The sequence below is a fragment of the Camellia sinensis genome, chromosome 5, assembly GCF_055761805.1.
Source record: "Camellia sinensis isolate YWXY chromosome 5, ASM5576180v1, whole genome shotgun sequence".
NCBI lineage: Eukaryota > Viridiplantae > Streptophyta > Magnoliopsida > Ericales > Theaceae > Camellia > Camellia sinensis.
This window is the reverse complement of record NC_138965.1, coordinates 196,076,794-196,094,430: the sequence shown is the minus strand read 5'-3', so window position 1 is coordinate 196,094,430 and position 17,637 is coordinate 196,076,794. Positions and strand designations below refer to the sequence as shown.

The following is a 17,637-nucleotide window of genomic DNA, read 5'->3' as shown; positions in this document are numbered from 1 at the left end:
AGAAGCCTCAGCGAGCCTGAGCACTCAAAGCCTCAGCCAGACTGAGTACTTTAGAAGCCTCAGCCAGACTGAGCACTTCAAAGCCTCAGCCAGAACTGAGCACTCCATGCTGAGATCATCCTATCCACGAAATTTCGTAAAGCAGGACCACGTTTTTAACACTCAGTCATATTTTGAAACTTATTCACAATTCCAGGACCACGTTTTTACTTAGTTAGATTCCAAAGGTGTTCTCACGTATTTCATTTACTAATCAGATTATCTCCCACCCCACCCAGCTTGTTTCTCCAATCTCTTCTCTACAAGTTTACAATTAACCGTTTAGTTATGATTTGCAACCTACTTTTCTGTCCTCATCCATGGATTCTTCATCCGTACTTATTAAACTGGAAGTACTAACCCCATTCGAATATTATGTTCTACAATTTCATAATCCAATTTTTCAATAAACCACTATCATCCTTTCAATTTTCATACAAATCCAATCTCACTCTGTAGGGAGGAACTTTTAACTTAACTTTGCACGAAATTTTTATTGCACAATTTTTATGACCAGTTTTTATGACAAGACTTCATTCATTTTTGACAATACAGGCTAACACAGTCAACTGACAACATAAATGAAATTTTATTCATTTACAATGTGTACACAAGTTCATTACAATAAAACCAAAAAAAAAAAAAAAACAAAACAAACACAGAGAGGGGGCTCTTCATCTCCCTTGGTTATTCCTCCTCGCTGGATACAAGCTCTTCTTCTTCAATGCCCTTGTCCAGGGGGGTCTGGGCCACATCATCTTCACCAATCGTTACACTACTCAGGTCCAAGTCTGGGAACAACTCTTCAGTTCTACGTTTGAACATCTTCCAACCGTTGTCCCAGAACTCAGCCATTTCGTGCTTGTAGAAGTCTGACTGCTGGAAGCTCTCAATAACTTCTGCCTCCGTCCTACCTCCAACAGTCGTCCTTGATGGGCCCACTCCCCCAGATTCTTGCCCAGCCAAGTCCTTGGCGACTGCGGCATCTACTGCCATCTGAAATTCGAGAGACCCTTTGTATTGCTCCACTGCTGCGACGCACAGATCGGGGTAGGCCGCCCTCTCAGAAGCCGCCTTCGCCCTCTCTTCGTCCAGCTCTCTCTGCAGGGCCACCTTTCAGCAGCCGCCGTTGCCTTTTTCTCTTCCATTCCCTTCCTCAGACTCTCCATCTCCGCCATCGCCTTCGCCTTCTCTACTTCCAACTCCCTCACAAGCCTCTCCTTCTCCTCCTCTGCTTTAGCGCGCTCATCTTCCAACTCCTTCAACAGATCTCCAATTCTGGCATCTGCCTTATCTTTTTGCCTGACCAGCTCTTCATTGCTACTCATGGCCTCTTCATGCCGCTCGACCGCAACGACGCAGGCTCTTTCAGACTCCTCCAACTTTTTCTGTTCGCCAGCCAGTTGGAACTCGAGCGACACGACCTTACGGCATGTGTCCTCCAGCTCCAACCTGACTGCTTGCAGCTCAGCATGGGTAGTCTTCCAGTCGGCACTCTCCTTCTTCAACTTGGCCAACTGGGCCTTGGCCTCTTCAGCTTTTAGCTTGGCAGCCCCTGCTTTCCTTAAAAGGGCCCCTGCCAAGGTGGTTACCTCCATTTGGGCGGAGCATAACCCCCTTAGTAGGTCAGCCTCATTGAATCCGGATGCGGAGTGCATGGCTGTCTCCTCCACAATCTTCACCAAGCGGTCTGCCCCCGCCCTGGCTGGGCCTTCTTCTCCCTCCAACCTTCCAGCTACCGCGCGAGCGTGATAGATTGCCGTGGCCAGACGGACCCCTCCTTCCTGGGGTGCAGGGCCCCTTTGGGTCTGCTCCCTCCCGCTCGGCTCAGCCTCAGTCAACCTAACTCCTACTTGCATTGTTGGGGCAGTCTCCACAACCTCCAGTGTTGGGGTGACCCCCACCATCTCTGGGGTATCCTTGGCCACAGGGGCCTCCACCTCAGCTGGTGCTACCTTAGCCATATTGGCCCCAGACTCATCTGCAGCTCCCTCTGCGGCACTCCTCTTCTTTTTCTTCTTCTTCTTTAGAGCCTCTCCCTCATTTTCTGGCCTGCTCTTTTACAGGATCTACTGGGGGTGGTCGTGGCTCAAAACTGCTTAAGTCCTTCCCCCCTAGCAGCCTTGGGCGCGGTCGGATCCTCTCCCGCGTGATCGGTTGAGGCGGTCGGTCTCCTCGCGCTTCCTTCAACTTCGTGGCTTTGACAAGTATGGCCTGATCCTCTGCTTCCTGAACTTTTCTTCTCGCCTCCAATTCTGCTCGGTCGAGGTCCCCACCCCTCGGCTGCGGTCCCAACCCTGCCTCAAACAATGCGGACGGCTGAACAAGTTCGTCCCATTTGGCCTTCTCTCTCTCCCTCTACTCCTTCACCCTCTCTTCCGCCGCTGCCCCCAGTCTTGGCTCCATCGACCTAATGGGCACCTTCCAGATGGTGCGCACTCCCAGTCCCCCATTGGCAGACACGTAGAACCATTGTGGCCGCCACCCCTTGATCGATGTCGGCAGCCCCGCCACCAAGCCCCTCCCCATCACTGCCTGTAGGGTAACCCACGTCTCTTGCTGCCCCGAAGCCTTATAACAGGAAAAGAACTCGTCTACCGCCATGGCTTCCCCTCCATTCGCCTTGGGCCACGCGCTAGCACATGCTAGCAGAATCTTCCATGCATTGGGCATCAATTGCCCCGGTGCTACCTCCAGACGGTTCAGTACGTCAACCACCACTTGGGGCAGTGGTAACCTCAGCCCACCTTTTAGTGCCTCCTCGTAAAGGGAAAACTCCCCTGGCCTGGCATCAGACGGCCTTTCCCTTGATGCTGGCAGCAATAACTCCACCTCAGCCGGAATCTGGTATTTTTCCCTGATAGCCTCCAAATCTGCCGCAGTAATTGTGGATTTGTCAGCCTTAGTGTGCCACTGATCCGGCTCTACCTGGCTTATTGGCCTTGGAGCCACTATCAGGGCCGACGCCTGCGATTGTCCCACCGGTTCCCCCACCCCCACCATTCGTGTCTCCGTCCTATATCGCGCTGCTAGCTCCTCTGCATCATCGTCTCCTAGGGGGTCCACCCTCACATTCACCACTTCTTCTTGTGCCATTTCTAGGGTTTGCTTACGAATCACTTCTGACGCAGGAGCAAGGAAGTTGAGAAAATGTTGCAAAGGTGTGTCGTGCGCAATGTAGGAATTAACACTTGGGTATTTTGAGTTTTTGTAAAAAGGTGAAACAAATTATACCAAAAACCCACGGTTTACCCGTATTCCATGGATCCAAATTAATTTTTGCCCGTTTAAAAACCTTTCAAATCAACCGCCAAAACCGCCTTTTCAAAACCCCCCCTCGTGACCTATCGTTTCATTTCTGCTCCAACGCTTCACTTCCCCCACGATATTGCCACGTGTATGGCCACGATGCACTGTTCCCTCCCCTTACCCTGTCCTTTCCATTGCGCATCATCACATGGCACGCCCCCCTTTTTTGAGCCCCGCGCCGTCCTGGTCGGCACGCCCCCCGCTCGGCCCCCCTCACCCCCCCCGCTCGGCCACCCTTGCGGTTGGCACGCCTCACGGTCGACCCCTCCCGCTCGGCCACCCTCACGGTCAGCTCCCCCCGCTCGGCCACCCTTGCTGTCGGCACGCCTCATGGTCGACCCCTCCCGCTCGGCCACCCTTGTGGTCGGCACGCCTCGCGGTCGGTACGCCTAACGGTTGGCCTCTCCGTTCGGTTCGTACTTCTCTTCCTTATTACTATTCCCTTCGTTGGACTAAAGCTACACTCGAAAATGGGGGACTACTGACATGGATAGGCCCATAAGGCTTACAGTCCACAGCAAACAACCCCAAACCCATCGCTTGGGACCCATAGCATAACCCGACTGGCAAAGCCCAGGACAACTGGAGGCCATCTGGGCATGGAGGGCCAATGACATTCGGGCACATGGCAGGTGAAACACAGGCCACATCAGCAGACAAAGATCTGCAGAGTTATTGCCACAACACATCACCATTAATGCAGCCCATCACAGCATTTATTACGACAACACCTCCCCGTCGGAACAGAGCCCCCTCACCCTGAACAAGGTAAGCTACGGCACAGGCTTTCGGCGGAGGGGGGCACGTCGCAAGGGACAGTGAAATGATTACCAAAGGATATAAGCAAGAATCGAAGACAAGAGGAAAGTGAAGCTTTTCTATCTCTCTCTCTCTCTCTCTCTATATTTCCTTCTTCCTCTACTAATTTGCTCGCCGGAGGGTTCACTGGGGGACTACCCCGTTCCCCTTTGGACTTGCTTGCAGGTCATCTAGTGGAATCATCCGCCTGGATCGGAACTTGAAGAGCTTGGACCAGCCCGACCCATCCACCTAGGACGAACTGCATCATCACTATTAATTCATCCAAAAATGCTTCAAAGCTCGAATTTCAAGGCTCGAGTGGTTTGAATTTAAAATGACATCATTTTGAATTTTTTTTTTCCCTCTCTTTTATCTGTGAAACTGAAAGAGTGAGGAAGAAAGAAAGAGAGAGAAGAGAGAGGAAGAGAGAAGAGGAAGGGGAACAAAGAGACCCACTAACGCCATCCTCCACAGATGTGTATACACAAATAGATCTGTTCTATGTATTTCTCTCTCTCTCTCTCTCTCTCTCTCTCTCTCTTTGTTCTGTGTATCTCTCTCTTTGATTGGTTTTGATTTGTGGGTTTAATATTAATCTCTCTGAGTTTGATTTTTGGTTTTGATTTGTAGGTTTGCTTTTTGGTTTTCATTTTTGGGTTTGATTTGTATTGGTTTTGATTTTTAATTTTTGGATTTGAATCTCTCTTCTCTATCTCTTTCCTCTCCTCTCCTCTTCTTTCTTCTCCTTCTGCAATTTTTCCACGATATTAGTTAAAACCGTTCTTTGACCCACCGTAGATATCTTTATCAAATAAAATTCAGCAAAAACACGAAGGACATAAATCATCCACACTTATTTCTCATTATTATAGGACTAATATATTACAAATTCAGAACATACATTTAAAATTTTATTCAAAAATATTAATGCATAATTTAAATTCATTTTGTTCATAAATCTTATAAAATATCTATTAAATCTCCACCACACATTTAAAATCAATGTAAAAATTCTTGTTATTTTTTCTGGGATTATAGCTTTAGTTTCACTACAAGAATTAACACTTTTGGCAACAAAAAAATTGGTCGCTAAAAGTCAATTTTTGGTCGGCAAAAGTTATCCGCGACCAATTTTTTTGGTCGCTACTTTGGTCGCCAATTGAGGGTCGGCAAAAGTAATTCGCGACCAAAATTGTGGTTGGTCGGCAAAAGTTGGATTTCGCGACTAAATTTTTGGTCGCTAAATATTTAATTACCGCGACTAATTTATTTTGTCGCCAAAACACTTTGGTCGCGAAAAGTGATATTTTCCCGACCAAAAAGTTTGGTCGCCAATCGTGACATTCCGCGACCAAAAAGTTTGGTCGTCAATTGTGACATTCCACGACCAAAAAAGATTTTGGTCGCCATTTGTTACTTTTCGCGACCAAAACTTTTGGTCGGCAAAAGTGAGTTTCCACGACCAAGAACTGTTTTGGTCAGCAATAGATGTATTTTTTGCGACCAAAAATCTTGGTCGGCAATTGTCATTTTTTGCGAAAAAAAATAATTTATTTGTCGCGACTAATAAATTGGTCGCCAAAGCAGTAAAACAATACACCTGTAATTCCTAATAATTCATTCAATCCATAATAAACCTACAATTTTAAAGCATCCTTCAAATTAACTGAATCCTTAACATTCGACACAATACATAATTCAATAACATTCGACACAATACAACTATTCTAAGTTTTCATTCACAAGTCACATCCATCTAGCATAACAAATTGAAACAATACATAATTCAGATTTACAGCATCAGGAAAATTGCTTAATCCACTAAGTTGCCTTGATAGCCAATCAAAAAATCCTTGCGCCCTTCTGTGCCATGCTTCGCATCCATCAAAGCAGTAGTGATGTAAGGCACCTAATAAAGAAACAGAATTGGAAAATTTATCAGAGAAGCATGATAGTGGCAGCAACACTGGATTGCAAACCCGTATCTTTGCAAAAATCAATTAAATCCTATAAACATGTACATCGTATTGAGACAACTACCTGGCATAATAAAACTGTACCTATTGCTGTACCTACAAATTTCAGTACACGATGATTAATAAGCTAACAACCATAACAAATACAGGCATAGTTAACTATCAAAGCTCCATTGATTCAGTTCACTTTTATATATGATTTTTTAATAAAGTTGGTAAAGTTTATTTTAACGAATAATACCACAGATTAATTAAAACATGAATGATTCTGATGGTCTTAGCTTTAGATTAAACTTTGGGTTGTAGATGAGCAGCTTGAGCAGACATTCAATCAGCACTGATGATCAAGGCCCCTAATCTAAGTAATCACACACAAAAGATTAACGTGTACCAAAAAAAAATATAAATTTGCAATTCACATAAATAAGGTGGCATAACATTTGTGCCTCCTTTCCGTTCTCTTTCCCAAGACATCAAGGGAAAGCATATTCATCCATTCTGCTACCCTACCTACCAGATATGATATGAATGAATACATCTGACGAGTTTTCCTTAAAAATAATAATAGAGATAAAACAAACTTCTCTCTAGTGGATGCATATTTGTGGACAGGGAGTGAGTTTAGGTACTACAATGCAAAAGTGAAGTGGATGCATATTTGTGCACCAAAGGCTGAAGAGGGCTTGGGATTCAGAAATTTGAGAGAGTGGAATAAGGCCACTATGCTAAGACAACCTTTGTGGGCTTTAAGTAAGAAAGCTGATTCTTTGTCGGTTAAGTGGGTCCATACTTGTGTAATTAAGGGTAAGTGTCTTCCTACTGAGGCATCTTGGACTGTCAGGAAGTTTTTTGAACTAAGAGCTGTGGGGCAGCCTTTGATCAATATATCATTGGTGATGGGACTGTTACATTTCCGCGATTTGATAATTGGCATCCCTTGGGTCCTTTGAATAAGAAATATGGGGAAAGGGTTGCTTTTCATATGGGCATGGCTGTGAATAGCAGAGTTTCCTCTTATCATTAATTTTGGGAATTGGAAGTGGCCTAGAGGTAGAAGAGTGGTTATTACTGAGATTAAAGGTAATACCCCTGCTAGCTTCGTATCGAATCCTAATAGGCCTGACTCAGTGTTTTGGCTACCCTCTAGTAATGGTGAATATACTGTGGCTTCAGCTTGGCAAGCAATTCAAATGGTATTCCCTATCGTCCCTTGACATAAATTGGCATGGTTTCCTCAAAATGTTGCTAAGTGGAGCTTTGTGCAATTGGTTGCTGTTCTGAGATTGAGGCTAATACCCTGCTAGCTTTGTATTGAATCCTAATAGGCCTGACTCCGTGTTTTGGCTACCCTCTAGTAATGGTGAATAGCTTGGCAAGCAATTCAAACACAATACCCTATCGTCCCTTGACATAAATTGGCATGGTTGCCTCAAAATGTTCCTAAGTGGAGCTTTGTGTAATGGGTTGCTGTTCAGTGAGGACTGGCTACAATGGATAGAATGTTTAAGTGGGGGATTGTTTCTGAAAACAAGTGTATTGTGCAATGGGTTTGATCACGATCATTTATTTTTTTGTTAATATTTTTCAGCATATACTTGGACTGTTCTTTTGAGGAGAATTCTTCCTGGTAGAAGAAATGCCTGACTTTTGCTGAAGAGTGTGGAGGTAAGGCTATTACAGATTATGTTTACAGGTTGACCCTTGCTGGTACTATGTATCATGTTTGGAAGGGAAAGGAGTCAAGAAAATAGAAATGGGTGATATTAGAGCTAATCTTAGCTCATTAAGGAATGTAAAATTTTGTCCTAGTGCTAGAAACAGGAGTTGTGTCATGTGAAGTTTGTTTTATTTCAAACCATCCCCAGCCCTTCCCATCAATGTTACAGGAAAGTAAGCATTTTTTAGGTCACTAGATAGGAAAATACTGACATATATGCTTGCACAAAAATATATTTACCGGCATCCATGTACTTTTTGACAAAGTATACTTACCGACATATAAACTCTTTGCCTCTTTTGTTCGTTCCTTTCTTTTAACTTCATTTCTTTTTATTTCTGTTACCTCTCTCTATATATATATATTTTCTAAATATTCTTTTCCTATCAAAATCAATGGAGATAAAGCTTTAGTAGTAAATTTTAAATTAAGCATTAAACTAAATTAAAGATTGCTAATGCATTGTTAGTCTTATATCATTGAATTCCAAGTTATTTTATTCAAAACTTGTAATGTATTTCATGTGTCTAAGCGATATGCACATGTTCCCCAAGTGCTTAAAGCATGTTGTCTAAAATATTTTAAAAAATAGTAGAACATGTTTGGAGGTGTTTCTGGCAAAGGTCAAGAAGTTTCCCATGAGTGTCGTGTTGTGTCGGTGTCCGACACGACATGCCACCTTATAAACTTTTAATTTAAGCACACCTCACACTTTAAAAGCTTTAGTTATTTCAAAATGATTCCATCAATAACCCTACGACGTAAATATCCAATAATGCGGAGACATTCTGGCAACTGCAATACATAAGGGTTTATGCAAAATAAATAAATGAAACTTCAGAAATCATAGTTCTAGATGAATCGTGTCAAACCAGCTGCACATCATCAGCATATTATTTCATAAGATTTGGCCTAAGTACCTGAATGTTTGATTGCAGTTTTTGGAGAAGCTGAGAAAGAAGAGATTGGGTGGTCTGCTTAACTTCCGCAGCAAGTGCTTGAATAACAGGCAGCCTTGAAGGCAAACAAGATAGGAAGGGGGAGCAAAATGAAAAAAAAAAATAGAAAATCTCAGTAAGCTGCCTTTAGCCTAAACAGCAAAATAAGATGAGTAAAACTAACTTTGGATGCATTGTTGAAAGTTTGCAAACAAAGGCTTCTAAATCCAGAGCTTCATCGTAATTTCCATTTCTCACACATCTGCAGGGAGATGACAGTCAAGTGTTCTTTCTATATTAAGAAACACATCCAAAATACAAAATATAAACAGCATGGACTTTTAGCGCCAATAGGGTTCACACCTGGCCGGAAAGCATTTCCTTCAATATACCTGTGACAACATTTAATCAATTAGCATTTCACCTAGTGTTGGGTAATTGCAATTTGCTTGTACTGATTGAAGACAGAAACTCACATTTCTTTCAAGAAAGTGTGCTTATAGAAGGTCACAACTGCTTAAAAACAGCAGCCTTTTATGATATATCTCAAGATTTTATTACTGAAAAAATAAGGTCACAACTGACAATATAATATCAATTTTGAAAGATTAAAACTATTTTGTGAATATTAAATGCTTTCAATTTTTTATTTTTTTATTTTGCAGTTATCATCAAACTAGAGGAAAAGGCAAGCACTAAACCACCAAAAAACTAATAGAAATACATAAAGTTCAAAATCAATTCACTCCACTAAACCACCAAAAAATCATATAAAAATACATAAGAAAAGCAAATTCAACAGGAAAGTATGTAAATACATAAAAATGAATTATATCATACCTTTCAAGGTAGTCTTGGAAGAAGGGGAGAGAAGAATCGGAGAGGATTGAGGAATTGGACTTGCAATCATCGATGAATTGCTTTAACTGGTTCAAGTTTGGATCAGAGAGGAGATTGCAAAGAGGTCAAATCATTCAATATAGAGGAGCGTGTAGAGATCAGTTAGGGTTTGAGATCAACTTGATTAACAAAATCTATAATTGTGATCTATAGCCCCTGTTGGTTAAAGAGAAAATATTAGGTTAGATGAACCTAATACAACCAAGATATGCCTAGTTCTGGACAGTTCAGTGTTTTGGTAAACTCTGCATTACTCTTTTTTTTCTATTTTTTTTTTCTTTTCCCCTTTCCCTCCACTTTCCCGGTAACCAAATAGTAAGTATTTAAAGCATTTAGTAATTTATGAATAAGTAACTTCTTCCAAGCCCTTTCATAAAATTGATCTAAAAACTTTCCATTAATCCTTTTTTTGTTTTTTGTTTTTTTTGGTTAGTGAGATTTTATTACCAAAAACAGATAAGTACATCAACAAGGCAGGCATACCTTCCAAATACCTCTCAGGACATTGCACCACTGGAACCCCAAAAAGCTACTTCAAGTGATCCCTCCAATCAGCATCATTTGGACTAAAAGAGAACTGATTTCTCATAATTAATCAGCTAACCAGAGGCTTGTTCATATGCAGATATAATTTTTTTTGTTTTTAATTTTGAAATTAAGTCCCTCCATAGTATCCCTCCCAAAAACCAAGTTATCATCTGCATAAAAAAATATGATGAGATACACTACGATTTCCCTGAGCAACCTAAAGACCATGTATCACATCCTCTTCTACACCTCTGGAAAGCATAATAGATGAAAAGACGATCTCCCTACTTAACACATCTTGAGGGATGAATACAATCCTTTGTTTCACCATTAATAAGAACTAAGTATGCAAGGAGGAGAGTGTTGATAAGTTCTCTGAAACTCAATTTAGAGATCCATTCTTGCAATGATCTTACCTTTGGAATCTTCTATAACTCTTATCTATGCCAAAATTGAGAATTCTTCTATGAATTGGTCAATTGGAAGTTAAGAAGACACTAGTTACTCTCATTGCCTCAATTTTCCTATGCTCCCTAATTCAAATTTACAACCATTTAAGTCACAGGATGAGACAGTTGAGAAAATCTTCTATGTTCCATGTGAACAAACTCAAAAGTCACCACTATCACTTTCCAAAGGTGATGTTTGCTTACGGTTACATTTTAGGAGGGGTAACCTAACCTGGAAATGGTGAATTTTATGAATCAATTTAAAGTTTGGTATGTACCCCTGTCCAAATACATGATCCTATTATTTGTCACTGTGTAAACAAAGTAAGTTAATTATGAGCTGTGATTTCCTTTTATTTTCAGTTACACTTTCTAAGAAAGAGTTGTATTTAACAATAAATAAAGATAAATTACACTAGTTAGCATTGGCTTTTGTCAGAAAAGAAAAAAAGAAAAAATTACTCGTGTTCTCATTTTTGGGAACACAAGCAGCAGATAGATTAGGGCAGTGACAACGAAATATACTAGAATTTTTTTGTTCAATAGTTTTGACAAGCAAAGAGAGTCAGGAGAAATAGTGGATGAGGTTCTTAAAATTACATAAAGAGAACAAGGGAACATGACTTAACATATTCAAAATGCAACATAGAGGAATTTGATGGAGAATAATGATTGTTCAGGCTGAAGAGGTTCTTTGTCCAAGTGTTTTCTGAAACCAAACAATACACGGGGAAGCAAAATACTATAGTAGTCCCCCCAAAAAACAAAGAAAACAGAAAATTGCATTATAAGTAGAAGAGATTTCTGAAACTAATGAAGAAGATAAGACTTGTTTTATGCATTATAGTTTTACAATGCTAGTAAGTCGTCCTACTGCTAAATCGAACCAGGATATATAGCTCATTCCGGATCTCTGGTATTCAGCTCAAGTACTTTTCTATGGACAAACATAAGACAATTGCAATGAATATTTTGAACACTTCCACATTTCAGTGGCAGTCTCAAGAAGCTCTAAAAGTGTAATACAATATCTAATTTCTTTTATAGAATTGTACCAACTAACGATATATTGGATGATCTGTTGACTGCTGATAAAGAAGAAGAAAAAAAAGGAAAGAAAACAGGGTTTCCATGAATAGCATGCACTTTTTCACATCAAAACAAATAGAGTTGAGGATAATGCTACTAAGACCATAAATTTAATTTCTAACTATCATTGTTTCTGCAACTAAATAGAACAGGCTTGAAGATTTCATAGTTTGCACCACCACGACAGTTTAGATCTCATAACAGACCAGGAAATTCTTGTTGAAGGACCTGAGTCATTATATTGATTTCCAATTCTGCTGTGCTAAGTGATCTTGTCACTTCAAATATTGATGAAGGAATTTACTGCTTTATCAATTTATTTTATTTTGTGATGAAAGATACAAACTCACATTCAAAGTCCACTATTTGATGAACCACAAACCAAAATTTTTAAACATTTCTGTATATTGCAATTTTCTCAAACTATGATTCATATTCAATTTTCTCAGACCATTCCCACGGCTACCTATGTTTCAATTGATCTTAATGATGTTCAGATAAAGAAAGCACAATCACAAAAGATAAGTAATTGACTAAACCCGATACCTCCACATGCAAAGGCATGTATATCACCTGGGCACTCTGATTCTGATTACACTACGCAATACTCGAATGGTGGGGTACCATATATATAGGTAAATTGTATAATTTTATATTTTTTTGAATCCATAATTAAATATAATATGAGTCATATGTAAATATTTTATCAGTTATCATTAAAATAATATAAATAAAGTGCATATAATACACCCTTTTAAGGGTGTCTATATTAGAATTTTCCCACCCACAACAAATTCATCAATAAAAACTAAAATATACAGGAAGACTATAGTACTGTTTGCTACATGCCATGGAGAAAAATTATTTATTAAATTAAAATATGTGAAGAAACTGTAAATTTACTTTTCCTCTGTCCCTCTCTCTTTCTCTCTCAATATTGTCTTGTTTCCACCAACAACAAACCAACTAAAAAGCATTAAATTTTTTCCATACACTAAATAGAAGAGGCAATTCCCACAGAAAGCACTCAAGAGCAAATATAAAGATCAAAGTTCTATGGAGAGGATTCAGCATATTTATTCCAAACCAAACCAAACCAATTCGGCATATTTATGGCAAAAGAAAAAAGTAACTTAAAATATATAGCAAATTTAGCACAGAGTCTTGCTTACCTATGTGATCCAGTTGGAATGTTTGAGATAGAAAACTTATCTATGCTACTGTAAGTTAAATTAGAATGCTCCAAAGATCCATTGGTATAATTAACTGGCACCAAGACTGTGAAAGCAAGGAATGCAATAGGAACAAAAAATTTAAGTCTGCATTCGGAAAAAAGGAAACATGATCAGTCCAGAAAAGTAGAAAGAAACTAGCATTCTCAAACTCATGATGAACATAAGGTTAGACTATTTATTTATTATAAAGCTAAACAGTACCTGATGCAAGAAATATATATATATATATATATATATTGGGATAAAAAAATACCTGATGCACGAAACTTTAAAAAAGGAAATGATCATGCAAAAGTATAAGATGCACTACACTACTCTGCATTGACATTATCATGCCAAAATCACAATGTGTTTCTCACTTTTGATCAACTTTCAAGATTTTGATGAATTTCCTAACAATCTAAAAGTTGATATATTTTAACTTGTTTATAAAGTTTATATCTAAAAGTTTATAACATATATTTATATTTGTGTAAATCATGAATATTAAAGTAACTCAAAAATTCCAATGTAACTGCAATGAATGTAAGTCAATAAATATTATAGGAACTAAAGGAAGACATTGGCCATATAAATGACAAAAGAATGCAGCATATATAATACAAAATCATTCAAATCAACCTATGTGTTCCAATCACATATAGATTCTTCTACTCGTTCTATAGTCAATTTTTTGTTGTACTTATTTGAATTCAAATTTTTTAATTCTGAACAAATTAATAATAATAACAAATTCAACAAATTAATTCAAGAAAGTATATAATTATTTTTTTATACTAATGGAGTTCCTGTAGGATTTTCTAGTTTTAGATTCCATAAATTAATTTTTTTTATACAATCACAACTACAGGACCCTAATTTTCGTAATAGAACCCAATTTCTTTAGATTCAACAAATTTATAATAATAAAAAAAAATAAAAAAATTGTGTTCAACCCAAGAACCTAATTTCACATTTAGGTTTTAATTTTTCCAATTCAGATTCAAATATTTTCCCCAACTCGCATTCAAGAAATTTAAAAAAAATAATAATAATAATTTCACAACCCAAAACACAATTCTAATTTTTGATTTGCTCAATCAAAACCCTAATTTTTCAATAAGAGAGAGAGAGACCTGAAACAGAGTGGTAGCATAAATAATGTAGTTCCTCATCCTCTCCTGAGTGGTTATACAAATCTCATTCTCGTTAATCGGCGTCTCTGGCCTCGGTTTCTCTACCCTCTGATACCGATCCATCTAAACACAAAAAACCCAAAATCAAAAACAATTTTTTCTCCAAAAAATCAAAAACCCAACAAGAACCTTACAGCAATTGTTACTCAACTGTATAATACATTGTTCCTCCCAATGTACCCATGTTCATTGAATATGACAAGAATAAGAGTATGAGATATGTTTCCAAAACCTGTATAATATTTAGATGCATCTACATACCCATAATCAACTTTTGGATACATATCTCAATAACCAAATATTTAGATTTAGGAAGATTTGACAAACATTCATACCCAATACTCGTATCCTAGTACATGTAATATACATTAGATCTGCATTTTATTCATATTTGAGAGCCTAATCTTGTTTTGCAGAGATAGAGCCAATTTATAGGCTTCATCAAATCTAATCACCATATGAAAACCTTCTAAACCACTCACTCCTGCCCAATATCGTAACTTAATAGGACTCAAGTATCAAATCAGTAGGAGTCCAACAAGAACAATATGCACGTTGTCTTTTTCCAAGTCCTAGCCCACATCAACTATGCTGCATCAGCTTCCTGATGGATTGAAGACGAAGGGACTGCATATAAACTTTGTTCAAAAGGTATCATGAAGCCACTATTTGAATTAACAAACTTCATGGACCCAAAACACCACAATAAAAATTATCAAATCATACTTTTCCCCGGACATCAATTAACTTCATCAGCTGAAGATCCATGCATGCAATTTATTATTGCACTCTGAGAACTGAGCATGAAATGGAGACCAACTCTTAAACAAAATAATGAAAGATCAATGTCTGGTAAGAACTAGAAGTCCAAAGACCAATTCCTGATTACAGATACACATTTTGACAACAAATTATAAACCCACCACTACATCAAGCAGCTGCATTCCAATTCACACAAAAATTAGGGGATTAAAACAAGCCTAGGTATCAAAGTGGAGTAGTAGACAATTAAAAAAATACACAGAGAGTGGTAGAAACATAACATCCTCTACTCTTTAGCAGATTCAGGGTAAAATTGAAAATTAACTCTAGTTATATAATGATAGACATTCATTTTGGCATACAAGTAATCCATGAATGTTAGCCATAATATGGTAATAAGGTCTTGACATAGACGTGATGTTCCCATGATGAATCAATCGATTTAATGTGGGCATCACTCTTTCCTGCATCCTTCCAACTCCTGGCAGGGTTAGTGAGTTGTGTAATAGGCAACCATTTCGTGTGGTTGGGGTCAACATGTTAATATCTGATTCTATAAATAAAACAATTAATCCTCAAATATGTAAAAGTTCATTTTTTCCTTTTGGTGGAGTTGGGGGAAGAAAAAAGTAAATCATTTTAGAAGGCAACAAATAAATGAGATGTGCACTCTTAACTTGATAAAAAAATTGTACCGAAATGCTATGATAAGTCGATTTGTAGTGAAGTACCTTCCACTGAACCAAATGGGATATTGCCATCCTCAAGACCTGAGAAAGAGTACCAGGCAGGAAATCATTTAGCAGAACAAACACTGATGCCTTTGCAGGAGAGGCACAAAGCAATATACTTATAATAAATAAAAAATAAAAAAAACCCAAACCAAAGGCACCGCTTTTATAAAACTCTGGAACAGCTAAAAAACCCAAATGTTCATAACTAAGCCTCAATTACTTATGTGCATATACATATATGTTGGATTGAAATGTGTGTGTGGTTGTGTGTGTGTGTGTGTGTGTGTGTGTGTGTGAGAGAGAGAGAGAGAGAGAGAGAGAGGTTTACCTCAGTCGGCGTTGCCAGGTTTTCGTTTTGGGGCAAAACCCTAATAGCTCAATCGGAGGGACGGGTTGAATCGGTAAAGGTATCTGAGACGCCACACCACCGCTGCCGCTGCTAGCTATCGCCACTCGATGCTCACCGTCGTCGCTCGCTGCTCGCCATCGTCCCCCCTTGCTACTGCTGCCACTGCCGCTGCCGCTGCTTGCAAACGTGAGAGAGAGAGAGAGAGAGAGAGAGAGAGAGAGATGAAATTGGGGATTTGTTTGTTTAAGGGAGTTTTTTGAGTTGGTGAGAAACAAAAGGAAGGGGGGGAATTTAGATAGAAAGAGGGGGAAACGAAAAGAAAATAAGAAAAGAAGAGCAGAGGCGGTGTGACGTGGTTTTATTATTATTATTATTATTATTTTTTTTTTGTAGTTAATGATTTTTTTTTTTAAATTTCATTTGTTTTTTATTTTTAATTTTTTTTTTAGTTACTGAGGTTGAAAATTTATTTGTTTCATTTTTATTTTAATGAAAAAAATTATTATTATTTTTATTTGGTAGAAATTGGGGTAATATTTTAATGAAAAATATTTTCTATTAAAATAAAGTTAATTTTTTGTGGTCAATTAAAAACATTTTCTCGTGGCCCATTTTTTTTGGTTACCAAGAATTAGGAACTAATTTTCTATGGTGGAAGAGAGGGAGCGGCAACAGTAATGAAGGTGGTAGATAAGAGGTAATGGTGGTGGTGGTGGTGATGGTGAAGGAAATTAGTGGTGAAGTTGTGGTAGTGGTAGAGGAGATGGAGTGGCGGTGGTGGAGGAGAGGTAATGGTAGTAGTAGTAGTGGCAATAGTAGTGGTGGTGGTAGTGGAGCGGTGGCGATGGTGGTAATAATAGTAGTTATAGAGGTGGAGTGGCAACAGTGGTGGTAGTGGAATGACATTTACAGTAGTGGTGAAGGTGGTAGAGGAGATGGGTGGTAAGAGAGAGAGATGAGTGAAAGACAGATCGATGTGCCAGAGGTTATAGTAGTTTTGGCGAAGCTGCATCTTGTCCAGATGCTCTTGCGACGCCATTGACATCTTCGAAGAGCTCGAAAACTAGGAAACTCTAGCTGATGATGAAGATGAAGAAGATGAAGATTTTCAAAAACACTTTTGAAAAACATCCAAAGCACTTGGCCTATTCCTACAACTTTGGGTAATCTAAGCTGGTTCATGTTTTCTAAGCTATTTTTTGGACCAACTAGGCATCTGAGAGATCTGTTTGAAGTAGCAATTGAGCACGACTCCGACAATGCAAGCGCGTTTGGTTGATTTCATGGCAATTTGGGGCTCGAGAGGGGGTGAGAGGACTTCAATTGAGGGTCGAGATTGAGCGGTTAGGTTAGGGTTTAGCTTGTTTCAAGGGGTGTGGTAGAGAGAAGCTTGAGAGAGATCAGGAATCGAGACGATGACTCAAATTTGATTCAGATCTCGACGATCTTTCGGATCCGGCGGAGGCACCAGTGGAGGAGAAGGAGGATGAGCCCAGCTGGTGCAGTGGGTGTTTAGGAGAGAGAGAGAGAGAGGCACCAACAGTGAGGTGGTAGTCGTAGAGGTGAAGTGGCGACAGTGGTAGTAATAGTGGTAGTAGAATGGCGTTTGCAGTAGTGGTGAAGGTGGTAAAGGAGA

At 39.2% G+C, this 17,637-nt stretch overlaps 2 long non-coding RNA genes across 3 annotated transcripts; both read right to left on the bottom strand.

Annotated features, from left to right (window-relative positions):
- Positions 1-5,829: 5,829 nt before the first annotated feature.
- LOC145790320 (uncharacterized) lies at positions 5,830-9,315 on the bottom strand. The gene is made up of 5 exons (XR_014329003.1): positions 9,144-9,315; positions 8,965-9,042; positions 8,763-8,856; positions 6,190-6,221; positions 5,830-6,058 (listed from the first exon to the last, which is right to left on the bottom strand). It is a non-coding gene; the product is annotated as an uncharacterized LOC145790320 (long non-coding RNA).
- A 421-nt stretch (positions 9,316-9,736) lies between these two features.
- LOC145791111 (uncharacterized) lies at positions 9,737-16,408 on the bottom strand. Of its 2 annotated transcripts, XR_014330778.1 has the most exons (5): positions 15,981-16,408; positions 15,650-15,688; positions 14,097-14,219; positions 12,919-13,065; positions 9,737-10,378 (listed from the first exon to the last, which is right to left on the bottom strand). It is a non-coding gene; the product is annotated as an uncharacterized LOC145791111 (long non-coding RNA). The 2 variants fall into 2 exon arrangements; XR_014330777.1 differs by lacking the exon at positions 9,737-10,378 and having other exon boundaries at positions 12,498-13,065; positions 15,981-16,341.
- Between the last annotated feature and the right edge of the window lie 1,229 nt (positions 16,409-17,637).